This window comes from Passer domesticus, chromosome 2 (assembly GCF_036417665.1).
Source record: "Passer domesticus isolate bPasDom1 chromosome 2, bPasDom1.hap1, whole genome shotgun sequence".
Classification (NCBI taxonomy): domain Eukaryota; kingdom Metazoa; phylum Chordata; class Aves; order Passeriformes; family Passeridae; genus Passer; species Passer domesticus.
Window position 1 is genome coordinate 37121944 of NC_087475.1, and position 27346 is coordinate 37149289.

Genomic DNA, 27346 nt, shown 5'->3' on the forward strand with positions numbered 1-27346 from the left:
GGTTCTTGATTCAGTCATGAGGCACAGGTCTCACCTTCTTCTCAGAGCTGGCTGCCGTAAAATTAAGCAGCTCCCTGTGAAATTATTCCACACAGCCTATGCTCCTCACCTTAATTTGTATTATATAAGAAGCTAAAATAATGAGAAAGTGTTTTATTAGGCTACAGGATATCCAAATGTTAAGTACTGCCTGGAAAGTCTTGCAGTGCTTCAGTATCTCTAGGAATTTGGTTCTTGGTGATCCTATGGAGTAATATAATAATAATAATAATAATTCCATGTGCAAGACATGCCAAAATTTTGCTGTCATTTGAAAAATTTAGCATTGGGGTGATGGAAAAAAAACCCCAAACCAAACAAGCAAACAAAAATCTACAGGAATAATAAAGCATATAGTCATATTCCAGGTTATATGTATTAACCACAATCTGATTAACAAATCTGCCAAAATACACTTAATCTAAGGTTTGAGCTGTGCCATTTAGCAGTTCAGATTAAAAAAAATAACCAAAAAAAAACCCAAACACAGAAACCAACAATTCTCAGGAAGGATAGACTTTGCCCTAAAGGCTACCTAGAGAATGAAAAGAGATTACTGACATCTAAGAAATGTTCACGTTTAAAGAAGGTTTATCATTAGGAAATTATTCTGCTTTTTCTCAGAAAAAAAGTAAATTTTTCAGAATGAGTATAAAAATGGGAATGAGTACTTTTCCTATTTAACTTCTTTTGGATTACATGTTAACACTGGCACTTGCTTTTACAGATGTTTTATTCCACAGAAGACATATTTAAGAGGATATTTTAGATAAGAAGTTGTAGCTGGCCCATATTCACTGAACAATATTAATATTCTTTCAAGAGATCAGTAATTTAATTTGTTGTATTCATTTAATGTAACTCTTCAAATAGGAGTTGAGTATAATTATCTTTGAGTCTCTGACTTTGTACCTCCAGGGCCACAAATCAATGTTTGGTGAGGACGACAACAATTATTCTAATCAAAGTGATGTAATACATTCTAAGTTAGCTGGTTTCACTTCTTAGAGGGCTAAAATTTTCAAAGAACTGCACTCAGGTTTGGCACAGTCTGTGAACTGGCAGGCTTTGCTCTAAAGAGACACAGTCTGAAGTAAGCATCAGCGGAGAAATAGTTTCACACCCCTGGAAAGCTGAAGTGTGGTTCCATGAACAATTGTCACAGTTGTGCAGTTGTGACTCTCTGTGCCACATCAGCCTCTCATAAGACAATAAACCTGCTCTCAAATGACTTGAGTACTGCTATACATTGAGCTCTTCTTCTTCTTCTTGAAAAAAGCAATTAGCATAAAACCAGCACCAAACCACAATGAGCTGAGTTGACCTGTGCTCAGCTTTAGCATTCTGATTTCTTTTATTTTGTTGGATTTCTTTCTTGGTTCCAATCTGATAGTAAGGTGTTTACAATTATTGGGTTGGGTGTAAAAAAATCTTCCATGTTTATCCTTTTAGGTTTTTTCTTTTATCTATTATAATGGAATTTAAAATATTGGGCTTACGGTAAGAGTCAGAACAAGAGTAATCAAGGGTTATGCAACATTTTCCTTACTTTTGTACACTACCAGAAGCTATACTAAACATGACTGTATGCTAATAAGATCACAGGATGTTTTTATAGAAGCAAATATTCATGAGGAACAGAAATTTTTAATTTGAATGTATTACCTATTCCTTCTGGCTGGGTTTAACACTGAGATGTGCTTGCTTTAGATGATACCCTTTTAATCCCGGAAGAACTGTAGTCCAAAAGACAGATTCACAAGATGAGAAGGAAAATGGATTTCTGAGAGACTTATAGTAATTCAGATTAAGAAACTTTCTTTCCCTACTTGCCATTTTAATGTCACTTTTCTTCAGAAGAAGATTTCACTGAGCTTCCTTGATACAGGCGAACAGCTTCTGATAAGGCCTAGTATTAGCTCAAGGAAATGGCTGAGGTATGCATTAGGTTTAACACTTCAGAAAAAGAAGATATTTGTCCCTCTTTACATACAGAGTACAGAATGATGATACAAGCATGCACGCAACAAGAAGAAATTCCTATCTCCAAGTCTTGGCTCTTTGATGTTTAAACTAGTCAAGCAGATTTGGGCAAGCCCTAGTAGTTTTCTGTCTTGAACATTTATGAGAATATTTTTACAGTTTTATTAGGTTTTGAAAGGACTGAATTCAGAGTTGTCTTAACGTGTGAATGCACATGTTTTCACATATTGGAGGGTTTAACTGGTACAGGGAATAGTTTACTATTTTCTGTGCCCAGTGCCATTTTATTCTCTTTTTGCCTGACCAAGTGGATTCAGGTGGCTAAAACCTCTATCTTTTAGCAATTGTTTTAGTAATTACAATAGCTTGTCAACTCATCTGATGATTTTTTTAGGATTTTTTAATAGTAAAAAATTCCATGGGGTTTCTTTTTCATATTATCATTGCTGTATGCTGTAGTTTTTGTATGATTCTTCTTTTCTCTGAAAATTCTGTTTTGTTTAACTAAATTTTATGTCTCTTCCTTTCTGATATAAGCTTTAAATGTGATTTCTGTATGTTTTTAGGATCTGGATCTGAGACAGCATAATAAGGGAAATGCTCAGTGTCTGTCCAAACCTTTGTTAGAATCCTGGTGAGATATGTTTGTTAGAATAACTGCTGCAAGGTGGGCATAGATCTTAAGTTACTTGGAGACCCTTTACCCGACTACCTGTGAAACGTTAAAATACACACATACAAACAAATAACACAAAAAAAAAATACACAAAACCGAACAAATAACCACACCTGTACTGTTACTGGTTGTGCCTATAGATGTAAGTAGAAACAAGCAACAAAAGCACAGATTTTGTTTGGATTGTTTTTGTACCAAGTAGTTTGTTGTAAACATTACCTGGATGTGGCCTTCAGTTGCCACATCTCTGGGTATTTTTAAAGTTTTTTCTACAGTTAATTTATCTGTTCCATATGTAATGGAGGGTACTAGCAAGGATAGAGCAGAAAAGATTACTAATGGCTAGATAGATGTTCAGATATCCCCAAATAATAATGCTATTGATACATCTTCTAATGTTAAATAGCAACTTTTGAAGCAGTCTGCAGGGGAAAAATCTTGGACAAAACACAGAGAATATGTGGGAAGTTTTTAATGTACAATATACTCTGAATAAAATGTGAAAGAATAAATGTAAAGTACTATACTGACTTGTTAATCACTACAGGACTGATGCTCTAATATAATTACCCAGCAAATCAAAGAATATTGTTTGCCTTTTTTCTGCCTTTATCATGATGTGATTAAAACTGAGTGTATATTCATTGAAGGCTTCACTGCATTTTGTACATAAAGCAGAATCTTTCCAAGTATTTTGCTCTTATTTCTCTCAACATTCTTGCTAAACTTATATTGTAAGCTGAAGTAATGTCAATATCTTGTGGAATAATCATAGAAAAAAATATTTCCTTAAGAATTCTAAGTCTTGCCAGTAGTAGAAAATTAATTATAATAGTCTAGCCAGCAAAAATGTGGAAGAAACGAATCTTTAGAAATAGCCCAGTCGAAGTAAACCACTCTCCCACCTTCCCACACTGCCAGCACAATAACATAGAAATGCCATTGGCATGGTAAGGTGTGCTTGTCTTTAAAATCTAGTATTTAAGTGACTTTACAATTCTGCTTTTCATGAATGTAGTGGCTACACAGTCTAGAATGAATGTTTCAGATATAAACCTTCATAATTGTGAGACAAATATCCTATTGTTACCTTGTTGCATTGTTATTCATTAGAGCCTGGAAAAAAATAAAAACACCACGCACTTCAGAAAAAACTCCCAAAATATTTTATGTTTCTGTTATTATTTCTCTACTAAAGATTTTGGCACCACACAAATGCTTTAATTTGACAGAGGCAAGGTATAACATGCAAAGAGGATGAGAGCGCTTGTATTAAGAACTAGAAATTACTGCTCAGATTCCCTGGAGAACCTGAAAAAGTCTGTGGACATCTAAACAAAAGGTCAAGTTTGTTGTTTTATCCAAGGCCATGGATATTGTGGTTTTAATTGTCATGTTTCCCTATCCTTATGGTAAATAATAGCTTCTACTTCTAAAGTATATGTAAAAACAGAAGAGCTTAGGAAACACCAGAAATAATATACAAAAGTAGAAGTAATTGGGGTATGGCAATAGCCTACAAAAATAATGAAGTGGAAAAAGCCACTGGGGAAAAGAAGGGTAAGAACTAATTTTATTTCTTTTTAACCAAATGCCCATAAATTTCACACTCTTGCTGAATTGTAATTATATTAATATTGGGGGGTTTTTTCTGATCTAACGGATGACCTAAAGGCCTTATTTGCGAAAATCTGATTTCTGCCAACACACTTCAGAGACCTGAAAAAAAATATTTTTTGTTGTTCTATTACAGAGTAGAAGGATGAACCTCTGACATTTAATTATGCATTTTTTTATATTTACATTATGTCAGTTTGGTGATTTTACATGCTTTCAATTCTCATAAATAATAAGGTATCACTTAAAAAAATGATAGTCAAGTCTGACATATAGAACATTACTAGTAGACGTAGTTGAAAAATTTCACAATATAGTATATTTTTGTTAGTAAGATATTATTTGTTCGTTTTTTCACAAAATGTTAGATTTTTATAAGATTTAAAATAGAAAAAATATTGAAAATCTGCTTAAGTATATCTCTCATTTTGTTTCAGTTTAGCATTCAATTTTTTTGGCCATGTTTGCATTTTTTTTCATATTTTGAGAAAATATATTAACATTGATCAAATCAATTATTTCAGTTGAAGTTAAAGTTTTGGGGATGTGATGCTTTTATATGAGTTGGAGGCTTAAAATCAATTGTGAAAAACTGACAAAATTACTAGTGGTCATGTTTTCAGGGTAAAAAGCTTTATTTATTTATTTAATTATAATTTTGGTGTACTTATTCTGATGCCTCCATGTGCAATTTTCCTCTTCTCAACAGGAAGAAATGAGATAACCCAGAGGGCACATACCTGAGATGTGAGTACTGATATCCACCTTGGAAATCCTTAAATGCAATAAATTGTCATAATATTTCAAAATGTTGAAGAATGCAATGATCTGAAACTGTTACTCACTTTTGAATGCAAACCTAAGGATTCAAAGAAAATGAAAGTAGTAATCCCTATAAAACAAGTTTCTTTTATTCTTTCACATAAGAAATAAATGGAGAAATAAAACCACTGCCCCATACTCTTCTTGCCAACACCCACCTCCCCCCCAATAAAAAAAAAAAAAAAAACCAAAAAACCAAAACATTCTTGCAGTAGTCCAAACAGAATACCAGCAAATAAGAATCTGTAATGTCAATGTTATCATTCATTTTCAAAACCTCATTTTCACAGTTTCCTACTTTCCTAAATTTTCTTCTGTAAAATTCTTTTCTTTTTCACCTATCCTAAATTCTCTTTTTCATGAGATGCAAGTTAATAATGCAAAATTATTAACTTGCATCTCATGAAAAAGGTTTTTATTCTCAAGATAGATAGGGGTAAACATAGTCTCAATAGTTATTTGTATGCTTCTTATCATACATATGAATACATATTACTGGAAGAGAAATCTCAGTTTATTTAAAGGAAATGATGCATGTATTTATTTTGTATTTAATGTGGCTATATTTCTGTTGTTAGTTAGTTTCTGTAACTGCACATGAACTAAAATCACTGTTTTCAACATAATTACTCTACTGACAGGAGTAGCTGCAGTCCTGATCTCAGCTGACAACTAAAATTGTTCCTGTCGCCACCAGCAAAATTAAAGCTCATACAGGAACACACAAATAAAAAGCAATCCTATAAATTTCTTCTCTGAACATGTCCAGGCCACAAAACAAGCTTCTGAGATATTGACTCTTATCTTAGAGGTGTTTCCTTCAAGGTCAGGCTTGAGGTGTGTTAAAAGCATTTGGAAATCGTGCCTGTTGCTGTCTGTTTTTTATGCTCTCTGTGAAGACAATAAAAGACTCTCGAGCTTTTCATCCAATATTCTGTGAAAGTACACAAAATTGAAAAAACTGTGAGTACATGAGTTTTTATATAAATTTGAAGTAAAAACTATACCAGACAACTTCTTTCTTTGTGAAACCAGTTGAGGAAATATTTGCTCAATTCCATTTAAATATGCCCTCTAGCAATTGAGACTTATAAAAAAAATACTAGAATATAAAGATCAGCACAAAGAGGTAGTGTGCTAAGACTGTAATACCTGTAAAAGTTCACAAATCAATACACACCCATCAATCAATTCACAGAATGTAGGTGAACAATTGGAAAAAGAACTAAAATATTTGGATAAAATTTTTCAGGGGTGGATGCTAGAATGATTTAAAAATGTTTTCACTAAATTGGTCTGAAAAGGGCATAAGATACTGAAGAGATAAAACATCTACAATCTATCTTCAAGTAAAAATCTTCACAAAAATAATAGCCACCATATACTAGGAGCCTCTGACTGCCTAGTAGCATCCAAAGATTCAACTTGCTAGGTTAGTTTGCTTTCCTCAGCCAAAATAGATCAGATTTTTATCTTTAACTTCTAAGGTGGTTTTCCTGAAAACCAAAGTGCATTGTTACAGCTCCTGGCTCTTGTTTATTCCCTTTCTGACACAAGGGAATAAAGATCTAACTTCTAAGCAATCAGGTCTGCCACTACCTCTCCATACATCCCTCTCAAGGTAGTCCTTATTTAATGGTTCAAGTTTGTTATCTTTGGTCTTTGTTAACTTTTTTGCTTGTGGTGACATGTTAGAGATCAGAGACAGTATCTCCAAGCACATAACGGCAGCGATTTCCCCTAGACAGTTTATTTGTATGATACACTGGGAACAAGACTGTATCACAGTGCTCTGCTCAAAATGTGTGCAGGAAAAGGATGAGCAATTCATTCTAATCAGGAGAAGACAGATGTCTGGTAATTTTGCTAATCCATTAAAGGAAAATGTCAATGTTAGTTACCCTAAAGGAATGGACCCAATACTTAGAGATTTTAAAGTATATTTTAAAAACTAAATCTAAAATGGTGGAGTTACAATAATCCTTTGAAAGCTGAGCATTATTAAATATGCTATGGCAAGAGAATGTGCCACTGCTTCAGTATACAATTTTGACAGCAATCATTTTAATGGCCTTGGGCTTTTGTCTTAGTCACTAATCTATATAACAATATCTTTATTATTAGATTATTATAACTGAAGTAATTCAGGGAAATTCTGTGCTCTATATCAAGTTTGGGTGATATTTTTGTGAATCTCATGTTTTTATCATGAATAACTATATTTGTGAAAAAATTATATCCATGGAAAACAGAGGAATGAACATGCTGGTGACATCTATTTCCGAGTCACTTTGAAACTCAATACGGGTTATATTCAAGCAGGCTGAGAAAAAATATAGGGGCTTAGTGATGGTGGAATAAAGGTAATTTAAAAAAAAACCCAAATAATCTATTTTCTCCCACAGCTGATCACAGACTTTTTTTCACAGAAATAAATGTGTATGCATTGAATGTCTTCCCGCACAACTTTTACATTATCTGCCTGATATACTATCTGGCAGATATATGCAAGATATATGCCTTGCATATTGCTGGTGCTGGGAGTAGCATATAGATTCAGATGTGCAGTACAGGTGCTCAGGGGAGTTTCTGTGTCTCTCGATAGTTTATAGTCACTGTTGCATCTTCAAAGGGCAATTCAGGCATAAAGTGGAATCAGTCTATGGAAGGGTTATCTCCTTTCCTCCAATTATTGCATTTTCAGTGTATATGCAATTCAGAAAATAATTGCCCAGCATTTCTATTTTGATATTACTCAAGTCACTTGAATTTGAGCATGTCTGTATCAGCATTTTGCAACACATCAGAGATACATTTTTGTAGTCTCTCTGCCAGATTTTCTGACTTGAACTGGTTTGGCTCAAAATTGAAAAGTGTTCTTGGAGTACGAGAGATTTTTCTTCTAAGAAACAGATTTGGAAGATATGCTCCAAAAATGTATGTAATACACTTCCAGTGCTAATGCTCAGTCCATTGTTCCAGGGCACATCAAATTCAAACCATATCAAATGTAGATCTTGGCAGAAATTTTACACATCCACTGCTTCAAATCTATGTCATGAAAACTGGCAAAACAGATTATGTAACCCACATCAGCTCTTGACAACTACTCTGATCATTGTGAAGAATTATCTTCAGAATTTTTCAAATTCTTTATTCCAGTAAGGCTTTGTTTGTAGTTTTGGGTTGTCTTAATTGGAGACAAGACAAGGTAAATTTACATTCCAAAGTCTAAGACGATAATTTTCTTTCTCTCTTTGCATTTTTCCTGGTTAATGGGAAAATAAGAACATATTATAATAAAATAATTATAATATTTTTGGTCATATTAGGACTATCTTTGTATGTAGTCATCTAATGCCTAGAATGGATATGACTTTCTCTATAGTTTATCTTGTTTTCACCTATCTCTTTCCAGGTTTGAAAGGAACAGAAAGTATCTTTGTGTCTTCAATGGCTCTTGAAACCAAGTAGCCTGCACTGTTCAGGAGTTAGTGAGATGGTAAGAAATACTGACTTGATCATATAAAAAAAGAAGGAAAATGGAAAATCTCTGAAAATCCAACATTCAAGAAATGATTATTTGCCACACTGAAACAATGAGAAAATTGAGGACAATATCGATAGAACTTTAAAATATATAAATGAATATGTTTTATTTCTAAGAATAAATTCAGTATAACTGCTTTTTATGGGAATTTATTTTGTGACTCACTGAAATAATAAGAAAAAAATCCTCTTCTGGAGTAAACTCACATTGTGCCTTTGAAATCAGTGGAACTACATGTATTGATTTTCTTAAAATCATATCCACATACAAATTTGATGCTATTTTGATTTTATAAAACTAACAAAGTTAGCTACCCCATGTTACAAGTTTGTTTCTAAAATATCCAGTTATGTTTGTAGTATTACGGGAATCTGTGGAGTGTGACATTAAATCCAGTAACATAGTTCTATGAACAATTTCCATGCATTATTTTTGCCTTGAAACTTAGGATTTTACATAATTATTTTGTGAGTACAGAAAGAGCTTTTCATGCCAAAGTGCACTGCAATAAGTACCTGTGATGCCTTTTGGGTTTTGCTTTTTTTTCTTTTCTATGTTCTCTGTATTCTTCACACATCTATTTGTAGTTCTGTAGCCTATTATGTTAGTGGCTAATTTTCCCAGTACTCTTCCATGGCCTTTCTTTAGGCAGAAAGACAAAGAAAATTCCAGACCTCCAAGCCCCAGGATGTGCAGGACCCCTGTGCTTACTTAGCTCATCCAGGGAACCAAGACTGAGAACAACTCTTTGAGATACAAAGTATAGATAATACCAAGGGAGAGGGCTCCAGAGAAGGGGCTAGACCTGGGGGAGGAATTGTGTACTTGTCCTCCTAATTAGTTCTTTTTATGAATTATGTTATGTTATGTTTATGTTCCTAAAACCTATAAAAAACCCCTGGAGGGGGTTGGCTTTTGTGGGCATCTTTCCATGACTGCCCCTGAAGGCCTTCAGATAAGGATTCTCTTTTATATTACCTCCTTACTAAAAGTATCTCAGGTTTCATTTCCAGGTTGGGAAAAAGACAACACCTGTGATTCATGTTTCACACTGCAAAGGAAAATAAAAGGAAGAGATAAAGGGCATACATATGCAGGTTGAACTGGAGTTGACTTTGGGGTTGGTAGGAATCTTATTTTAGAGCCAACAGTGTTTCAGACTGACCGATTAAAGCTAAGGTGTACTAAGTCATACATCCATTTTGAAAATTCAGAATAACATTTGTAGTAATTACATGAGCTTAGAGTTCTTGAAAACGAATTATTAGTACTATTTGCTAAGGCTAAGTATGGATACAGATACTTGTTTGCAGGTCAGTTATTCAGTTTTGTGTTTGCCTTCTTATGTGACTACTTCTGAAGTGGGGTTGTGTAACTCTGAGGTGTGATTGTGTAATGCAGAAGTGTCATCCAGTAACTGGATGTTTTATTCAGCATATAAAAGTCATGGTTGCCACCAACAGCCACATTTTAAACTTCAGAAATTAAAGATACTGAAAGGTTCCAGTAAACTAGTCCTTCCTTAAAAGTAGAAAATAGTCTGCTTATAAACTACTGTTTATTGTAAAAATACCCTTTCTAATCATAATGAATAGATAAGAAATGCTGCATAAATTACTGTTGAAAACTAGCAAGAAAAGGTAAACAGCTCAAATTTCATTTGTTTCCATTGCTTAGCAATCAAAAAGAAAAGTGTAATTAAATGAAGAAACTTGTCTAAACAAAACTGCAGTAGACATATATTTATAATATAATTGTAAATTTTCAGTACAAGAGAATGTGCCATTATGTTCTTGATGATCACAGGTGTGTAGGTGTTCTCTTTCATCTCTCATAAAAAAACCTCAAACCAAAACCAGAACAATAAAAACCTCCAAACTTCATGGGTCTTGGATTATTTTTATGATGTTTAAAATATGTACTCCCATTATTATTAGACTGGTGTTCAGAATGCCACCTGCTGCCTCCTGCCACTTTTGATACCTACTCAGTATTGGTAAAAGTTTTTATGTTGACCCAGTGTAGTCTTGTCTAATTTAGGAAGTACAAATAAGTGAGTGGTGAGCATTAGCTATAACCTTCTGCTAAATTTACTATTGCCTGGAAGAATCCTCCAGTTTGCTTCACTTTTCCACACAAAGAGTTCTGTTAAGTAGCACTCTATGCAGAAAAATATGTTCAGAGCTGGAGATGGTTACCCTTTAAGCACATATTTAAAAAGAAGCGTTGGAATTATACATATACAGTTAAAAGCTATTTAGGTGACTTAGAATTTATTGTCCAGTGTAAAAGGTCAGAATTGTTTTAAAACAAATGAAATAGAACAGTAGGGAAAAAAAAAATTGATGATGACAGGGGCTACTGCAGCAGTGGAAAACATAGCATTATGCCTTTTCCTAGCCATTATTTTGCAGATCCAAAGTGTGTCTGGGTCTGACTGCATTTCCTTCTGTGTAATTTTTACCCCAATGTTCAATATAAGTTTAAGAGCTAAACTATCCTTTAAGACCAAGATTATGTTTTAGGCTCAGGTGTAATTGTCCTATATCATACAGTATAACTAAATAGTTTGGATACAGTTGCAACCAGAGTGTTAAGTGAAACACTCATTCATCCAAAATTTTTCATTATTTCTTTTATAATTGACAACACAGAAGTGTTTCACTTCAATAAGGAAAAACTTTAATTTTAAACCTATTTTTATATTTATACACATATATATATAGTTATATATAGTTATATATTAATGTAATGTTTTACTACACTTTTTATTTAATTCAAAATAAGATAACATTATTGGCAACTCGTGATGAAGGTTAATTTTATAGTAAGTGTTATGGTGGGTATAACATCATGAGGAAAATTATGGGTTCAATATTCTTTCATGGAAATAAAAAGGGCACTATTCATCTCCGTTATTTGCAATATAACAGTTTATGAGCATTCCCCCACCATGTTTTGTCTTTTAAAACTTACACTCATTCTTCAAAAGAAGATATAAGTAGAATTTTCTCCAGAAAGAAAGATATCTAGTTTTCTAACTTTTTTTCATATTTTAGACTTCCAATTTTTCTTCTTTACTCAAAAATAGAAAATAATGAATTCTCCTAACTAATTTGCAACTCAGCCATTTTTTTTGAAAGTACTATAGTGAGTAAATTCAGGTAAACTATAACTATACCTTTTTCCTCCCCTTGCCACCATTCCTTAATGTCATTTTCATCACTCTTTGTCTGAGAATGAAATTATCAGATAATTTGCAGCTATATAGTGCTAGTGAGAGAACAAGTAATCCTGCTTTGCTGTGTCCCTACGTGCAAGTTCTTTTGCTGACTTTGTAACATGTCATTTATAAAAAGGGGCTTGCATCATTAAGGAAACTACAGAAGTATGTGACATAAGGGGACTTAAGATCCATTCATGTATACTTTGCTGTTTTTTATGTTTAAATACTTTTTTTCCTAATGGCAGCAGTCTCAAAGACAATTTTGTTAGTTTGCAGCTGAAAGCTTTATTCTAGTTAATGATTTTACATTATTACTTTACATAATTGGTTTAATGATTCTATGATATTTTACAAGAAAATTAAAATAAAATTCATGTAAATCCTTACCAAAAAAAAATAAAAATTAAAAGTCAAATGGCAAAAAAAATCCAATACTCTTTAATAACATGGTTAGCATAAAAAAAGAGTATTAAACACTTTTATTAGGTTTTATATTTTTTTCTTTCTTTAGAGATTTAAAAAAATCACTTCAAATAATTTTTCTGATCTTTACTGAAATCTGTTGTCACAACCACAGAGAGGGGTAGAAGTCAATGCTACTTTTCAAATTTAAGTACATAATAACTAGGCAAATATAATCCTATTTTGAAATGTAGTAATTAACCAAATATTTGAAATAGCCACATGGTTAGGGGAAAGTTTGTTATAATATTTTAAAGTCCTACAGCCTCCCTCATTTTATACCATCTTTTATACATATTCCCTTTTGTTTGGTTATCTTCTTAATGTCATACAAAACACAAGTGTAATTATATTTGTTTACACTCCTCAAGGAGATAAGTGTAATTACATGTATTTTAATGTGGTTCAGCCACACAGGTAGTCATGTTTTGAGGAGGAGTTAATGTTCTGAAGAGATCACAAAGTTTTTCCTTGCTGAGTTATTAATATTTTTCTTTCCTTTAGTTCTTGCCCTCTACCCAAAGGTTAAGAATATAAAAAATTTCCATTTTCTTAAAATGCCATTTCTTTATTTAGATGCTGATGGTTATTTGTCTGTAACTCATTCCTTTTGGTTTATTGTGCTTTTCTCTATCTATGCTTCCCCTCTTCAGCTAAATTACTTCTTTGTGTTTTTATTATTAGATCTAGTTATTTAGCTGATATCAATTTTCATTATAAAGTTCTACCTTTGATTCGTTCCATCATCTTATTTTTGTCACTTATTTCTGAAGTAAGAAGGTGACCATTAAATCCTAATCTCTACAGTAAGTATTTGAGGGCAGACTGAGACATATATTTGATCAAATATTTTAATATAATTTGCATTTTAGCAAGGACCATTTCAACTTTCTTTGGTTTTGTTCATCTTTTGACCCTTTGTCACATATAATGGCATTAAAATTATTAATATTCTTTCATTCACAAGGCAAATATTTGATAAGTGATTAAGGGACCTGGGATTTCAGGCTTTTCCACAGAGTGAATATTGTAACATGTATTACATTTCTGGTTTGGATTCTGGCTGTGTTTTGCACAGAGGGCAAAACATTTATTTTATTTTTAAAATAATCTGTCTATAAACTTCCTTTACTTCTCTACTACTGAAAATAAAACAGTTGCTCCTCCTTCACCTCACAATTGTAGGATAATTAAGACACACCTCAGAAGAACAAAGCAAGCCAGATGAAAAAGGAATGCGTGCAAAAAATCACTACAGATTTGAACTGACATTTAAGAAAAGATTAGTGTATTTCCCTGTTACTTTTTATTTTTAGAAGTTTTGTACCTATGTGCTGATTCTTTAGGATACCCTGTGGGTATAACCTGATGAGATTAAATATGTCATCCAGCTGCCTCCATCCAAGCCTTCTCCATGGAACTGCAATTTACTGTCAATTTTTAACTTTTCAGTCTTATTTTACTGTCGGAAAGTTTCACCCTTTAGCCAATGTAAACTATACACCTTAAATTTGTTATCTTGTAGTCCTGGGTAACTTTGGCCCATACACATTTCCATCTTGGGTATTCTTAATACATCCTAAATATTGCCTTCCTGTTACCTCTAAACAAATTGAAGCATTAGAAGCAGTTTCTGAAAATGTGGGATTATTCTCTGCTCTTATTTCACAGGTGTTACATTTCCCATCTGTTTTCTAGAGCATGTACTGCTTCAAGCATTTGCTTTGACCCCTTGTGGCTCTACCTAAACCCAAGTTTCACCCTAATGCCTCCTAGGCTGATAGGCACTTTCCTGCACACCACACAGAACAAGTTGAACTAGAGTAACAGATCTCACTCCTTTTTATTTTTTTAATAAAATACTGGCTCTGCAGAAGAAACATTTTGTACTCCTGTGTGACCTGTGATAAGGTCACTCTTAGCAATATTGGTGTATTGAGGACCAAATGACATGAGAAGCCATGATGACCTACAACTTACAGCTGAATTTATTTCAGTATAATTCTTTGTTTCTACTTATTCTTTACTGGGAAAAAAGAAAAATGTATACAGATACAAATATAAATCACAATGACTTAAACAACATGAAATTGTATCCAAGTACTAGTCATGTTTTATTTAAGCAATGCTTGAAATTAAAAATTCTCAGTATTTGTATATCAATTTGTGTAACCTTTCTAATGACATCATTTAAAGGCTTACGATGATCATTGCTATTTGTTAGCAACAGGAGAATATAAAGAATTTAGTCTTCCTAGATTTCTTAGAACAATTTTTTTCACTAAGAGTGCTAACAAAAGAGTGAAAAATCATGTAATTACTGCTGTAAAATTAACAGTGTCAATAAATCACTGGAGAAGCTGAACAATACAACTTCTCCTTTATTTTAATCTCTGGATTTATTCCAATATCTGGATTTATTGAATGCTTCCTTGGGTCCTCTGATTGTATCACCTAGGAAGTATTTGTCTCTTGATAGCTATAAATAGATTAATTGATTTCACTAAGCCACTCAAACTCAAATGTTCTTATATCATTATCTTAAATAAATATCTGTACCCATTCTGACAGTTTTGCTGTGGCAAACACAAAGTGATCATTATAATCATCCTCAAAACGTTCTATGTTTTTCATGTTTAGTGTTCATTTCATGTTTAGTGTTCTATTTGCAAATTATGTCAGATTAATTTTCCTACTTTCTTTTCAACTCCACAAATGTTTTCATTTTCAAGTTTAACATTTAATCTGAGGAAAACTACAACAACAAAATATTCAATAAAGTCATCACCTTTATGCTTTCCAGTCCTGCTTTAAAAAGTGCTGGTAATTTGATCCCAGTTAGGCAAGTGCATTTCTTGATGCTTCTCCTCCCACCTCTTCGCAAATATATATTACTTACTTTAAAAAACCCGAATGTTGCACTAACTGTAAAGGTTCACATATTCAGGTCAAAGTGAAGCATTTTCAAGAGGGCAAGAATAATTTTCAATCTTTCCTTGAAATATTTTTTATTTTAAAGTTGTTATTTTATTTTTAAATTATAATATTTAAATTATTATATTTAAAATATAAGTTAAAATTAAAAATGGAAAAGAAATATTTTTCATTTTATTTCATTTATATATATCAGGTAGAACCAAGTGTTGAGTGTTTTTATTCCAAAGGTTGTCAATTGAAAAACAGGAACTCAATCATTCAATCAGATAAATCCGTTACTGGTATTGGTTTTTCCCAGAGCTGACTGCTATGCTATTGTTTTTGCTGGGTTTGTTCACAATCTTATCTATTCTGTCCAGCTTCTTCCATTTACTTGTATGTTCTGCCCAGCTATTCTAGCCTTGTATTCTTTGGAGAAGAATCTTATTCTCTTTATATCTCTACTGTGTACAAAATAAGAGACATATAACCTAGCTGATTCTAGCATATTGTGTGTGTCAATAATAGTTCTTTCTTCTTTGTCACAGATCTCATTATTTATTGTATCGTGTTATTCAGACTTGTGCTATATCCCACTGAAAAGAGGTCAAGAGTATTCTTAGTAGTGCAAACAGCTTCTCTAGTAGAATTTAGGTCTGTGGATTGTCCTTTTTTAAAGGAAAACCTCTGATCTTATTGACAGTGTCTCAAGACTTCGAAATGTCGCTCATACCTGCAGCACAATACTCACAGAAAAAGAATTCAGTGGACTGTGGCAGAGACCCATATTTTTTCAGACTGTCTGAATGGGGATTTAATTTTAGCACAATTGAAAAGAAGTATCAGCTATAATGATGATGATTTGGGCCACCAAGACATCACATATAGTCTGGAGAATTGGATGAGTACAGTGTGCATGAGATCAGTGCATGAGATTGGCTTTGAGAAAAGAGGTGGTGAACCTGTCTTTACCAGCTGCTTTGGGATAAGAACTGCTGCTTATGCTGAGTTGGGCATCTCTGCTGAGTTGGACTGAGATGCTAAGAACCAGAACTGAAGTCAGCTGTCCGTGCTATCCACAAGCAACCAAAACATGAACCTTCTTACCTCCCCAGTCATGGCACTCACATTTTACAAAATGAAAACCTACAGATATTCCCAGACTTTAAAAGCTCCACTCAGGTCTCACATTTTATCTGGCACCCAGGTCAATCATCCAGAAAACACCTCTACAGAGACCCAAACTTCATTAGTTCTGCTACTTGTTTTTCCTCCCAAATTTTTAATTTTCGACTCTCCCCAGAACACTACTAAATGGAGAATGGAGCAGGTGCAGCAATTTAGATTGAATTCTATGCTTTAAATCTCTTTTTTCCAGTACTTTTTTCCCCCTTAATATTAAATATCAAGAAACATAATCCTTTAAGATATATATTGAATTTGGCATCTTGTCTAAAAAAATCACTAAAATCAATTAAGTGTACATTAGTATGTTATCTACAACATTCCTGTAAAATTTTGAGCTAGAAGTGCATTGGAAGGTGTGGCAGATAGACTGAAGACTGACAGCTGTAATGTAAAAAAAATGTTTTTATGGTACTGTAGTAACAGATTGTAGAGAAAGGCAGTAGCTCCAGGGACACTGCCATGCATCTATTGGGGGTTTCACTGGAAATATTGCATGCTATATCAACTTGGCTATCTACTACATGTTATGTGAATGTTGCCCAAACCAAATTTACAGACTGAAGTATTAGAATGCCTTATTTATATACACATGTACTTAGGGAGATAATTTTTAGCATTGAAAGAACAAACAAATTCAGAGTATCTTGTGATGAGTGAGCCAATTGGTCATTAGAAGGAAAACACCAAACAAAAGTGCCATTAGAGCTTGGAAATTAGTGTGAGTATCAGCTGTCCAAACACAAATAACTCTGACAAACAGCTGAAATGATAACAGGAGTAACTTTATATGCACGAATGTCCTATTAATCAATACCATAGAGACTGTAGCATCAATATCACTATATTGTCTACTTGTGATAATGGCAAAAGCTAGGCAACATGCTGAAAGGATTCCAGAATCATCCCTGCAGTAAGTGGATATAAAACTCTTTGGTCTGAATTTAAAAATGAGATCAACGTGAATATTTTCTAACTTAGACTGAATTTGTACATATATGAAAATAACATTTAAAAAATTGTCCTTTGTGTTTCAGAAATAAAACCTGGAATAAATGCCTCTTCTTTCAGTCATGGACTTTATTCTGTAAAATTAGGGTAAATTCCATCTCATTTTAACAGCTCTTGAGGCAAGACAGATTTCTGAAGAAAATTGTAACATGCATTTTAAAGAAAATCTCTGTATCGCCTGTTTCCATTCTATATGTCACAACTATTATTATTCCAGTAAGATATGATACATTTTCCTGTATAATTCTGTAAATGTGTTAATTCTTAAAATATTTAACAGGTAAAGAAATAGCAGAGTGGTTGAGATTTTTAGATTTGTGTCACCAAGATATGTCAGATATCACTTCATATCAAAAGTCAAAAGGATAAAGAGAAAAAATTAGAAGGTTTTTCCTGTTTGTTGGCAAAACTCGGTAACGTGAAAGTGCAAAGAGTCATTAACTTTAAGATCTGATTTAATTATACAAAGAAAGTTTTGAATTTAGTGTATAATGGCTTATAAAGGGAAACTACATAGCAAAGTGTCAATTAAAATTTGGCTTTTAATATTCCTGTGTTGTTATATTATTGCTTATTCATTAAATATCATTAAGGCCTCCATCCTGCAAACTGTAAAAATTATGTGCACATACAGAGTGACTTTGGAGTTTTATTGACCTCGAAGGTCTTCTGGTGCCTGAAGTTCTATTCTTCGACAAGTTCTTCAGTTTCAACCAAACAGAACATTTTGGTGCCTGCAGCCCATTAAAAGCTTTCATTAAACCAAGACAAGAAGTGTCTTGTGCCTATTGCTCATGTCAGGTACAACATTGCAGTTTCTTGATCAGGTTCTCGTCAATCAGCATAATTAGTATTTTTTCAACTTTTCCTTATAGAAAAGAGTCCTATGTTGATTAGACTTGATCAGTCTAACTCATCTGCACATCCATAGTATTTTTTAAAGACAGCTAATGAAGAGGAAAATGAAATTGAATGAGTATATAGAAAAAATTGAAAGAAAAATTAACAGAAAAATAGTATAAAATTAGCAGTATTTGAGGAAATATTTTGAACTTATTCCTTTGTTACCAACAATAGCACATAAGGAGGTGTTTCTGATTAATTTTACCCTCAGATAAAACAAACTTTTTTGAAAAATACTAATTGAACTTTGAAATTTTTCTATGTAACACTTTTCCTGGCTAATTAATGGCAGATATTTGAGAGATTGCTGTAGTTTAATTAAAATTAAAACTCTGTTTTTTAAAAAAACCCATTAAAATAACAAAGCAGAATGAAAATTTTTCAATTAATTTGAGTGAATTAAAAAGATTCTTTATGAATGTTCTCATAATAATGAACATAACTTGTATGAGTTCTATTTTATCTCATCATTTTAATTCCTAAAAACTGTTTGCACTAAAAATAGAAAAATAACAAGTTATTTTGGTCACCACATTGTAGACATAGAGAGTGAAGTTCATCTTAAAAATAACTAAAAAATTCTTTCTAAGGCTTTTATTTGCTATCATATATGATTCTTCTTGAACTTTTATCCTTTTTTAGACCCAGCACTGTCACCACTGTGATTATTTTACTTTAATTATACATATAAAGGCAATTAAAAAAAATATAAGCATGGAAGAAATATTATAGCTTTCAAACTTTTATTCATCAGTTGTATTTGCTCTGTCCTCGCCTCAATTAAATTTTTGTGAAGGAAGCTATATGGCAACATTTGCCATTACTTATTTTCTAATCGATTGTTATGAAGTTCCATTAATAACACTGTGGTATCCACTTCAAAAGCAACATCTCTGCATGAGAAAGCAATTACATGTAAAGTAGATAATATGTAATTGTTAGATATTGCTACTTCTTCTTCTTGTTTTTTTTTTTTTATAGAAGTATGACAGAAAAAAGGATTTGATTATAACTTCTATAACAACTGTTGTTCTTAGATTTCTTCTCTCTAGTCCTTGATAAAATTTTTTGAAATTTTCATTTTTATTCAGTAAGAATTAATAATCCTCTATAATTTAATTTCCTTGTGTTTTTCTTTTTCTGTTATAATGTCATGGAGATGTTTAAAGTGAACATGTCACTTGGCCTCATGGAGTTGACCATTAGCTCAGAGTTGAAACACAATTCTCAGATCAGTTTTATTCAAAATTTTAATAGTTGGTTTTTATTTATTTCACTTCACATTACTAAATTTGATGACAGTCAAGGAAAACAAATCTGAAAAATTACTGGTTTTGTTTATTTCTCTGTTATTCTATTGTAATATGCTTTCCAAAATATACTGTTCTAAGCAATAAGAGATGACAAAAGTTTAAATGGTGTCTTTATTTTCAGGGATTCACAACACAAGGTTAAATAATCCAATTCAGTCTTCATTTCCAGTTCTCCACTGCTAATCAAACTGACTTACTGTGAGTTGATTTCATAAAACTAATAAGGAGCCCAACCATGCTATTCATACTCAATTCCAAATTTTCTTTTGACTGCAGGTCCAGTGCTCTAAATGTTGATTAACAAAAGTATGCAAGTTTTTGTAAAAAGGAGGTAATTCCAAAGCATGGGAAAACTTTGATCCATCTGGTAGTGTAGTTCTCTATTTTATTACATTTTCTGTGGACTTCTGAATGCCCTGCCATTGAATAATAGTCATAACATGCCATAAAATAGTCTGGCTTACATAGCTACAACTTAAGTTGAATTTGAGAGTTCAGTTTCCTATTTCTTTTTGACAGTTTTAATGAGAACACATCCTTTACTTTTCTAAAGTATTTTTAAAAAAATGTTGAACCTTCATAGTTTTCCTGTAGTGAGGTCTTTTTTTATTATTTTTTTAAACATTTGAAGTCACCTTGCCTAATCCTAGGGTTGTCTTGCTAGGCATATGTCTTAATTAGTACTCTGAAATTTAAAAAAATAAAAGATCTTTAAGCACATGCACCTGGGAGATGACATATGTTGATTTAGATACATCAGGAATACACTTGGCAGAACGTCCTTCCCACTGTAAGTTAAAGCAATTCTGAAATAGGATAACAGCTCCTGCTAGTGCTTTAGCAGATGTTTAATTATATAGGGGAAAATTTGAACATTATAAGGAAAGATTGATATAACTCTATCCCAGATACCATACAGTTTAGTTAAGAGCCAGCACATTGAATAATTGGAACAAGAGTGGTATTTCCACTGTCAACAAAAGCATCCAAGTCCCATTGCCATAGTTACCACTGCGACCCAGAACAAATGCTCTTTGTCCACTGCATTACCTAGAGGAATCACTGAGCCACTTTAAGGAGCAGTGAGAAAGGTGAATGACAGACGCCAGCAAGAGTCACTGCAGCTCTGACTAGAACATGGGTATGGGGTGGCAGATTTGAGTTCTCATCTTTCCTGTTTGACTAGGGAAATTATGTCCAAGGTGAATATCCTGGCTACAGTGGATACTGAAGGTGGATCTGACAATTTTTCTTTTCAATAAATGCATAATTCATTCTCCCTTCCCTTTTTTAACTCAAGTAGAGAGAATTAAAAAGCTAAAATTATGGATTCATCCCAGATAAGTGTAGGCACTTAACTGAGGATCCTATGTTAAGATCCTAATCATTCTAGGCTTGTGTTAAAGTTAATGGAAAGAAAGTTGCCTCCTGAGAGCAATTAAGACCTTAGTTGACTGGAATAACCAGATGTAAAAGCCCTTCACTCTTCATAATACATCTCTAAAGCTTTTGGGATAATTCTGGACCAAATATTTAACTTGAGGTTTAACAGGTCTGTCATATTGAATGGATAACTTTTCTAAGGAATAAAAAGAACCAAGAAGAAATATTTCAAACCATATATTTTTGGATTAAAAAAGGAACATTTCTCATTAAAAAATTACTTAAGCAGTACTATAAATAGTCACCTTACTATATATAATAAGCCTTGTATTTATATTAGTCTTAAAAATATATTTACAATGGGCCAAGTTCCTCCTAATTTATTTACAGTAAGGATACATTTGATCCCAAGTGTTAAATAGTTGTGTACCTTTTACTTCAAACTGAGAAATGAGCCAATGGAAGTTATGCAGGTTAAAATGTGATATTGCATCAAAAGCAAGCCCATTGTCTTTCATTGAAATGCCTAATTTCTTCTCACTTTTTCAAAAGGATTTTCAGAAAGGATTAAAAAAAATTTTATTAAACTGCCAGTAATTTTTCATGTTTCTGTTAGTATCTGGCATTTTTAGATTGTTTCTTTTCATGTCATTAATTTATATCCACCTGAATACCAGCAAAAAACATGTCTGTGTTTTTCTCCAAAGTGTAGACATGATCTATCACATTAAGTTGTCGGCCCACTATTTATAAGAACCAATGTAATTGTTAATTAATTAACAGAACAAGGCTGTTTTAAATTAAATAAAAATTTAAAAATTGACTCTATGTTAATATTAATTTAAACACCAGATATTAAGTATAAAATTTCCTAGTAAAGATGCATAAGGACTGTATAATTTCCATATTTGAAAAATACTTCCATAAAATATCTAGTATTTTATTTTCCAAAAACATGGCCTTTTACTTCTAATATTAATATAATGCAATATTTGTAATATAAATAATGGAAGAAACCTCACGCAATGCTTACAGATTCCATTCCTTCAAAACTTTGTGACCACTTAAACTACATTGCTTTTTGAATTATAAACTTTGTGAGGCATTTCAGAAGTGTCGCAGCACCTTGAAGACAGACATGTTCCTTAAAGAAGAAACATTTTTGTGCTACCACAACAAACTGAAAAAAGTGTTAAAATCAAATTAAAATGTTTAAGATAAATTCTATCAACAGTAAAATTTTAACATTCAAATTTTAACATTTTAAAATTTAAAATTTTAATTTGTTTAAAACAGTAAGGTAAAATGCTTGAGATAAATTTCTATCAACAGTAACCACTTCTTCATGAATTTGTTTTGTGACCTCCAGTTGTTCCTCCCCTATCACTCCCATTTACAATATACACACTTCTCTCACCAATCCAATCCCAGTGCTTAGTTCTTCCAAGACTCTACAGGCATCTCATGTCCACGTTTTTCTGATTTCCAAAGACTACTCCCTGCAATATCAGTTCATTACCATGCTTTCTGCCCTTCCAGGTTTTCCATGATGTTCCTCATGCTCTTGCATCATCACACTCTCAGCTTTTTCCAAATCTTTCATAGGTGCTGTTGTGCCTGGAAGTCAAAATAGAGGTATCAAATGTTGTGATTCTTCTGCAGCTATATTTTTACCCATGCTTATTGCTTATTGGCTTTCTAGGTGGTATCACTCAGTTGATGTTTGAGTAAATGAATTTCTTACTGGAATGCTGATAAGTGCTCTCTTTCATCAATTTATCTTCTTTTAACTACTTATAAAAATGTAAAATTTGCTGGACTCGGATACCCTTGAAAAGTTGCTTCTTCAAATCTGATTGAAAGTGAATATTGCAGTTGTGAGTTACCTTCAGGAAAAGAGGAGTTCCAGAGAAATCGGGGTAGACATGCATCAGCATCAGATAATCTGGATATTCAGATAATGGTAGATAATTTGCCTTATAGCTCATGCAACTTGTGCATTGTGTTATCTATGATTGAAAACTAATTCTTCAAAGAAGAACTTAATAAAATTGGGTTTTAACAAGACACTTCTGTTACCAGAAGGAAATGTGAGAATGCATAGTGACAAATCCTTTTAGTTCTTTTAAGAGACTACAGAAGATTCTAATTTACATAGAGAAACACTTCCCACTTACCAAAAGATGTATTTATATTTTAAAACCTAATTCCAGTTGGAGCTCTATAAGGGCAGTCAGAACTCACTGTAGCCTAAAAGATCAATTTCACTAGCATCACTTAATGCCACGGTAAAATATTACAGTTTTTTAAAATTTCAATAGTATTTATAAGGTTTAATATGCAGCTCAAGATTGAAGTCAATGTCATATTTTGAAAAATTATTTTAAAAGCATTTTGTTTATTGGCCAACAGAAAAAGTCTGTTTTGTTTCAGTTTTGATGGAAAGTTACTGTGCAGAAAAATAAGATGATTGTTGCTCTAGCATCTTATCAAAAAAACACCCAAAACCAAGTTCTGTCTACAAGAGATAAGCTGTAGCTGCAGCTTTAAAAAAAAAACAAAACCAAAAAAACCCCAAAAAACCCCAATGTAATTTAGATGACAGACTGCCCATCAAACATTAATCTGCAAAGCTTATGCATCATGGGAGAGACAGACCTCAGTTCACAACTGTCTGTCTATAGGAGTATAAGAGGTTGCAGACAGCTGTAGATTTGGTTATCTAGAATGACTGATATCATCTAAAGATTTTCCAGCATCACTTTCCATCACTATATTTTTCAGAGGATATATGTGGATATCTCTAGCCAAACAGAACCTAGGGGAAGGTTATGGAAAGCTTTCTGCTATCCTCTGTCTATGGTGGAAATATCTTGTATTCTTCTACTGCTTGTTCTCTATCTTTTTATTTCTAAGTCTTGTGGGCATCTCAGGCACTTGTGATTCTCTATGTGAAAAAGGTTTTCGAAAATCATGCATGCTTAAAAAATAACTTTTTAACTTACTTTTGTAGTAAATTTCTCTTCCTGATGAGTTACAATTTTTAAGTAGGTTTTATTCCCTACAAATTTATTGTATCATATTAATTTACAGTTACATGTAACTTGTCATGTTTTATGTACTCTTAATTTTCTTAATTTGTTCACCTCTTCCACTTGAAGATTTCAATGTGTGTCAAGATCACTTGTTCATCTGTTTAAGTTGACTTTCAGCCACAGTGACTTTTTCTTCTTCCAGAATTCCTTTGATTAGCAGCATGAAGAAACTAGAGCATCTCTTCTGTGAGGACAGACATCAGACATAGGATTTTAGGATTTTGGTCATTTGTTTAGTTTTGCTTTGTTGTTTTTTTTTTTTTTTTTTTTTTTTTTTGTTATGGTTTGGGTTGGTTGGTCTTTAATATTGCTTGGGGGGAGGGTTTTTTTGCTGGGAAAACACTGACTTAGTGTATATTGTGATCAGAGATATAGATTTCCGGGGTGTTAACTACATCTTGAACCAAAATATCAAGATCAAGAGCTGAAGATCAAGAATTATACTAAACAAAATATCTGTGGACTATTTATTTACTTTATCCTAGAGACAATCTTGGATAATCTTTAAACATTGTATAAAATTAATTGCACCATGGAGATACATTTATCAATTTATAGACTGGTAATTCGACCTTTTCATTCATAATTGATATTTTCACAGCTTCTCTGATCTTGTTTAAGTATGACATATATATGAGAGGAATTACGTCACATGTCATACTACAGAGACTTGAGTGAACCCTTTAAGATCTTTTCCAATCATATGCTCTCATAATTTTGTGAAATCAAATCTTTTTGACTTAAGATAAATAATTTGCAGCATCAGGGTATATATTATATATGAGCCACATTTGAGAACTACCTGAAACATTCAATTATGATAACTAAATAACTGTATATATATGTGATCTTGGTATTATTAAATGAAATTATATAACCTAACTTTTGGAGATATTTAGGTGATTGGTGAGAAAAAAATTATTAGAGAGAAAAGAAATAATTAGTATTAAAAAAAAAAGTTACATTGGGATTTTATTCATACATACTGTTTATGGGTGGAAAACCACTGTTCATCAATGAAAAAAGTTATTCCCACTGACTTTGTATGGACACTTATCCAATATGGAAGTATAGGAAAAAAGGCCTTCCTTTCCTAGCTTTTTTATGTGTCTGGCTAATGTGAAGGTTACCATAGCATTTTCTTATGAAGGTGTAAATGCTTTGATATTACAGCTTGTTATACAAATAGTATTTGTCAACATTTAAAAATTTGAAATAGGATTTTTAATTAAAAAAATGCTTAAAAAAAGTAAAAAGTCAACTTTAAAAATACTTCAAGTTTTTTACAGTGGAAACCATAACTGCTGGAGAATTTGTCATTCATAACAGGTGGAATCTCCTGCTATGAGGAAAGAAATATTTTTCTTAATGATATAATTTATATCAGTATGATACTCTTAACTTTACTTTGGCAAGAAAAACCTGGGATTTCATAGTAACTTCTATATTTGTGCATTACTCCTTCCTGTCCCCCAACAAGTGTTCCTCTGACAGCGAGTAGCTATAAAAGTTTCGGAAACTTTGAGCTTAGTAATTTACCTGACACTGAAGGATGTTTTAAAGTCAGCCACTGGAAAAAAACCATGAACTTCAAACGATATCTGGTTTACACATTTAGGATCAGGAAAGTGCTATCATTTGTTATTGCTATGTGATGAACTGTGATTCTGACTTCACAATCTGTGAGGGTATTTTTGAATCTCAGGACATAGTTGTCTTTTGTCTCACTTTGAATTAATCCACTCACTTTTGTCAGAGCCTGGACTTGCTCTGATTCCTGAAGCAAATACAATTCACTCTTGGCAAGCATTTTTAATTAAAAAGCCCATCCCTTAGAAATAATATCCATTCCATGTCAATGGTTGCTATAACAGAGTCAGGCTCAAGATACTTTTTTACATCTTGAACACCTCTAAGAAAGATTTTTTTTTTCAGATACTATGGGACCTATGATGACTCTGGACACATGTGATGTTGTCAATGTTAGGAGATGTAGAGATCTTTCCTAGGACTGATACTGATGTCATGAATACAGTCCTGGCTCCCCAAAGATACAGATGTTTCCATATGTTTTGAGCAGGTAAGATTAACTCCCTACAAGATCTTCTTGATGAATGGTACTGCCAGTGCTTGGACAGCCCCCCCACTCTTCACAGTATTCAATATATTTTAATGCCTAAAGCTATTTTCTCAGCCAATTTATAGTTTCTCATGGAGAGAAGTTTACCCTTTGTTTAGGGTTTTAAAAGCTCATGCCTACTCCAGCACTTTTATTAGCTATTTAACTACAAATAACTGACTAACAAAATCTTTTCATAATCTGCTTATCCTATCACTAACTCAAAGACATTTATTAATTGCTAATTGCATTAAAATATATTCAGATTTTGTTGATCAAAATTCCTTCATACTTTCAACACTTGCAAATGACTTCTGTTTATCTTGACATTTCCTCACTAGCAAAAAAAAATAACTACTGTTAACATGAAAGAACCAAGGGTAGGTTGATCCTTGTAGGAAGTTAAGAGAAAATTGGTACAGATACAAATGTGGTACAAATGCCATTTATATCTAGGTTTCTTTATAACATTGCCCCTCATAGAACAGTATGCTGTGTATCATCTGTGTTGGTCAGAATTGCTTGGTGATGATGGGAGATTGATGTCAACACCTTTTCAGATGTCAGCCTTTCTTAGCTACTTAGCATTTCATGACAGTAATGTGAAACATTTCTCACAATGCCTACTCTAACAAGGGAAAGAATCCTTCAGGAGGCTCTAGAAAGCCACACACCAAGTGGGGAGTAATATTTAGTTCTCTCCCAGCCTTACACTTAACAAAACTTAAGATTTGTTCTCAATTGCTGGACATCCGGACATTGCCCAGATTAAAAAAAAAAAAAATACTCAGGGAAGAAATCTTTTTGCAGCACATGCCTTTCACTGGGAACCAGTCTTACGAGACTCCCAGAAAATGGATCTCTTCAGGTTCTAATTCTGCCATGATCTGACCCCAGGTGGCAACAGCCTCACAAAGCCTCTCACTCATTCCTCCCAAGTGTGACGGGAGAGAATCAGGAGAGTAAAAGTGAGAAAACTTGTGGGTTGAGATAAAGACAATTTAAGAGGGAAAGCTAAAGCCATGAATGAGAGCAAAGGAAAACAA

The 27346-nt window shown here is 32.9% G+C and overlaps 1 long non-coding RNA gene across 9 annotated transcripts; it reads left to right on the forward strand.

Moving 5' to 3' along the window:
* The first annotated feature begins 1271 nt into the window (after window positions 1-1271).
* Window positions 1272-26253, forward strand: LOC135295324 (uncharacterized). Of its 9 annotated transcripts, none has more exons than XR_010357370.1 (6): window positions 1272-1539; window positions 2589-2689; window positions 3931-4040; window positions 5025-5062; window positions 8556-8639; window positions 26117-26253. It is a non-coding gene; the product is annotated as an uncharacterized LOC135295324 (long non-coding RNA). The 9 variants fall into 9 exon arrangements; XR_010357371.1 differs by lacking the exon at window positions 26117-26253 and adding an exon at window positions 9336-9470; XR_010357377.1 differs by lacking the exon at window positions 26117-26253 and adding an exon at window positions 1750-1976 and having other exon boundaries at window positions 8556-8806.
* Window positions 26254-27346: the final 1093 nt, after the last annotated feature.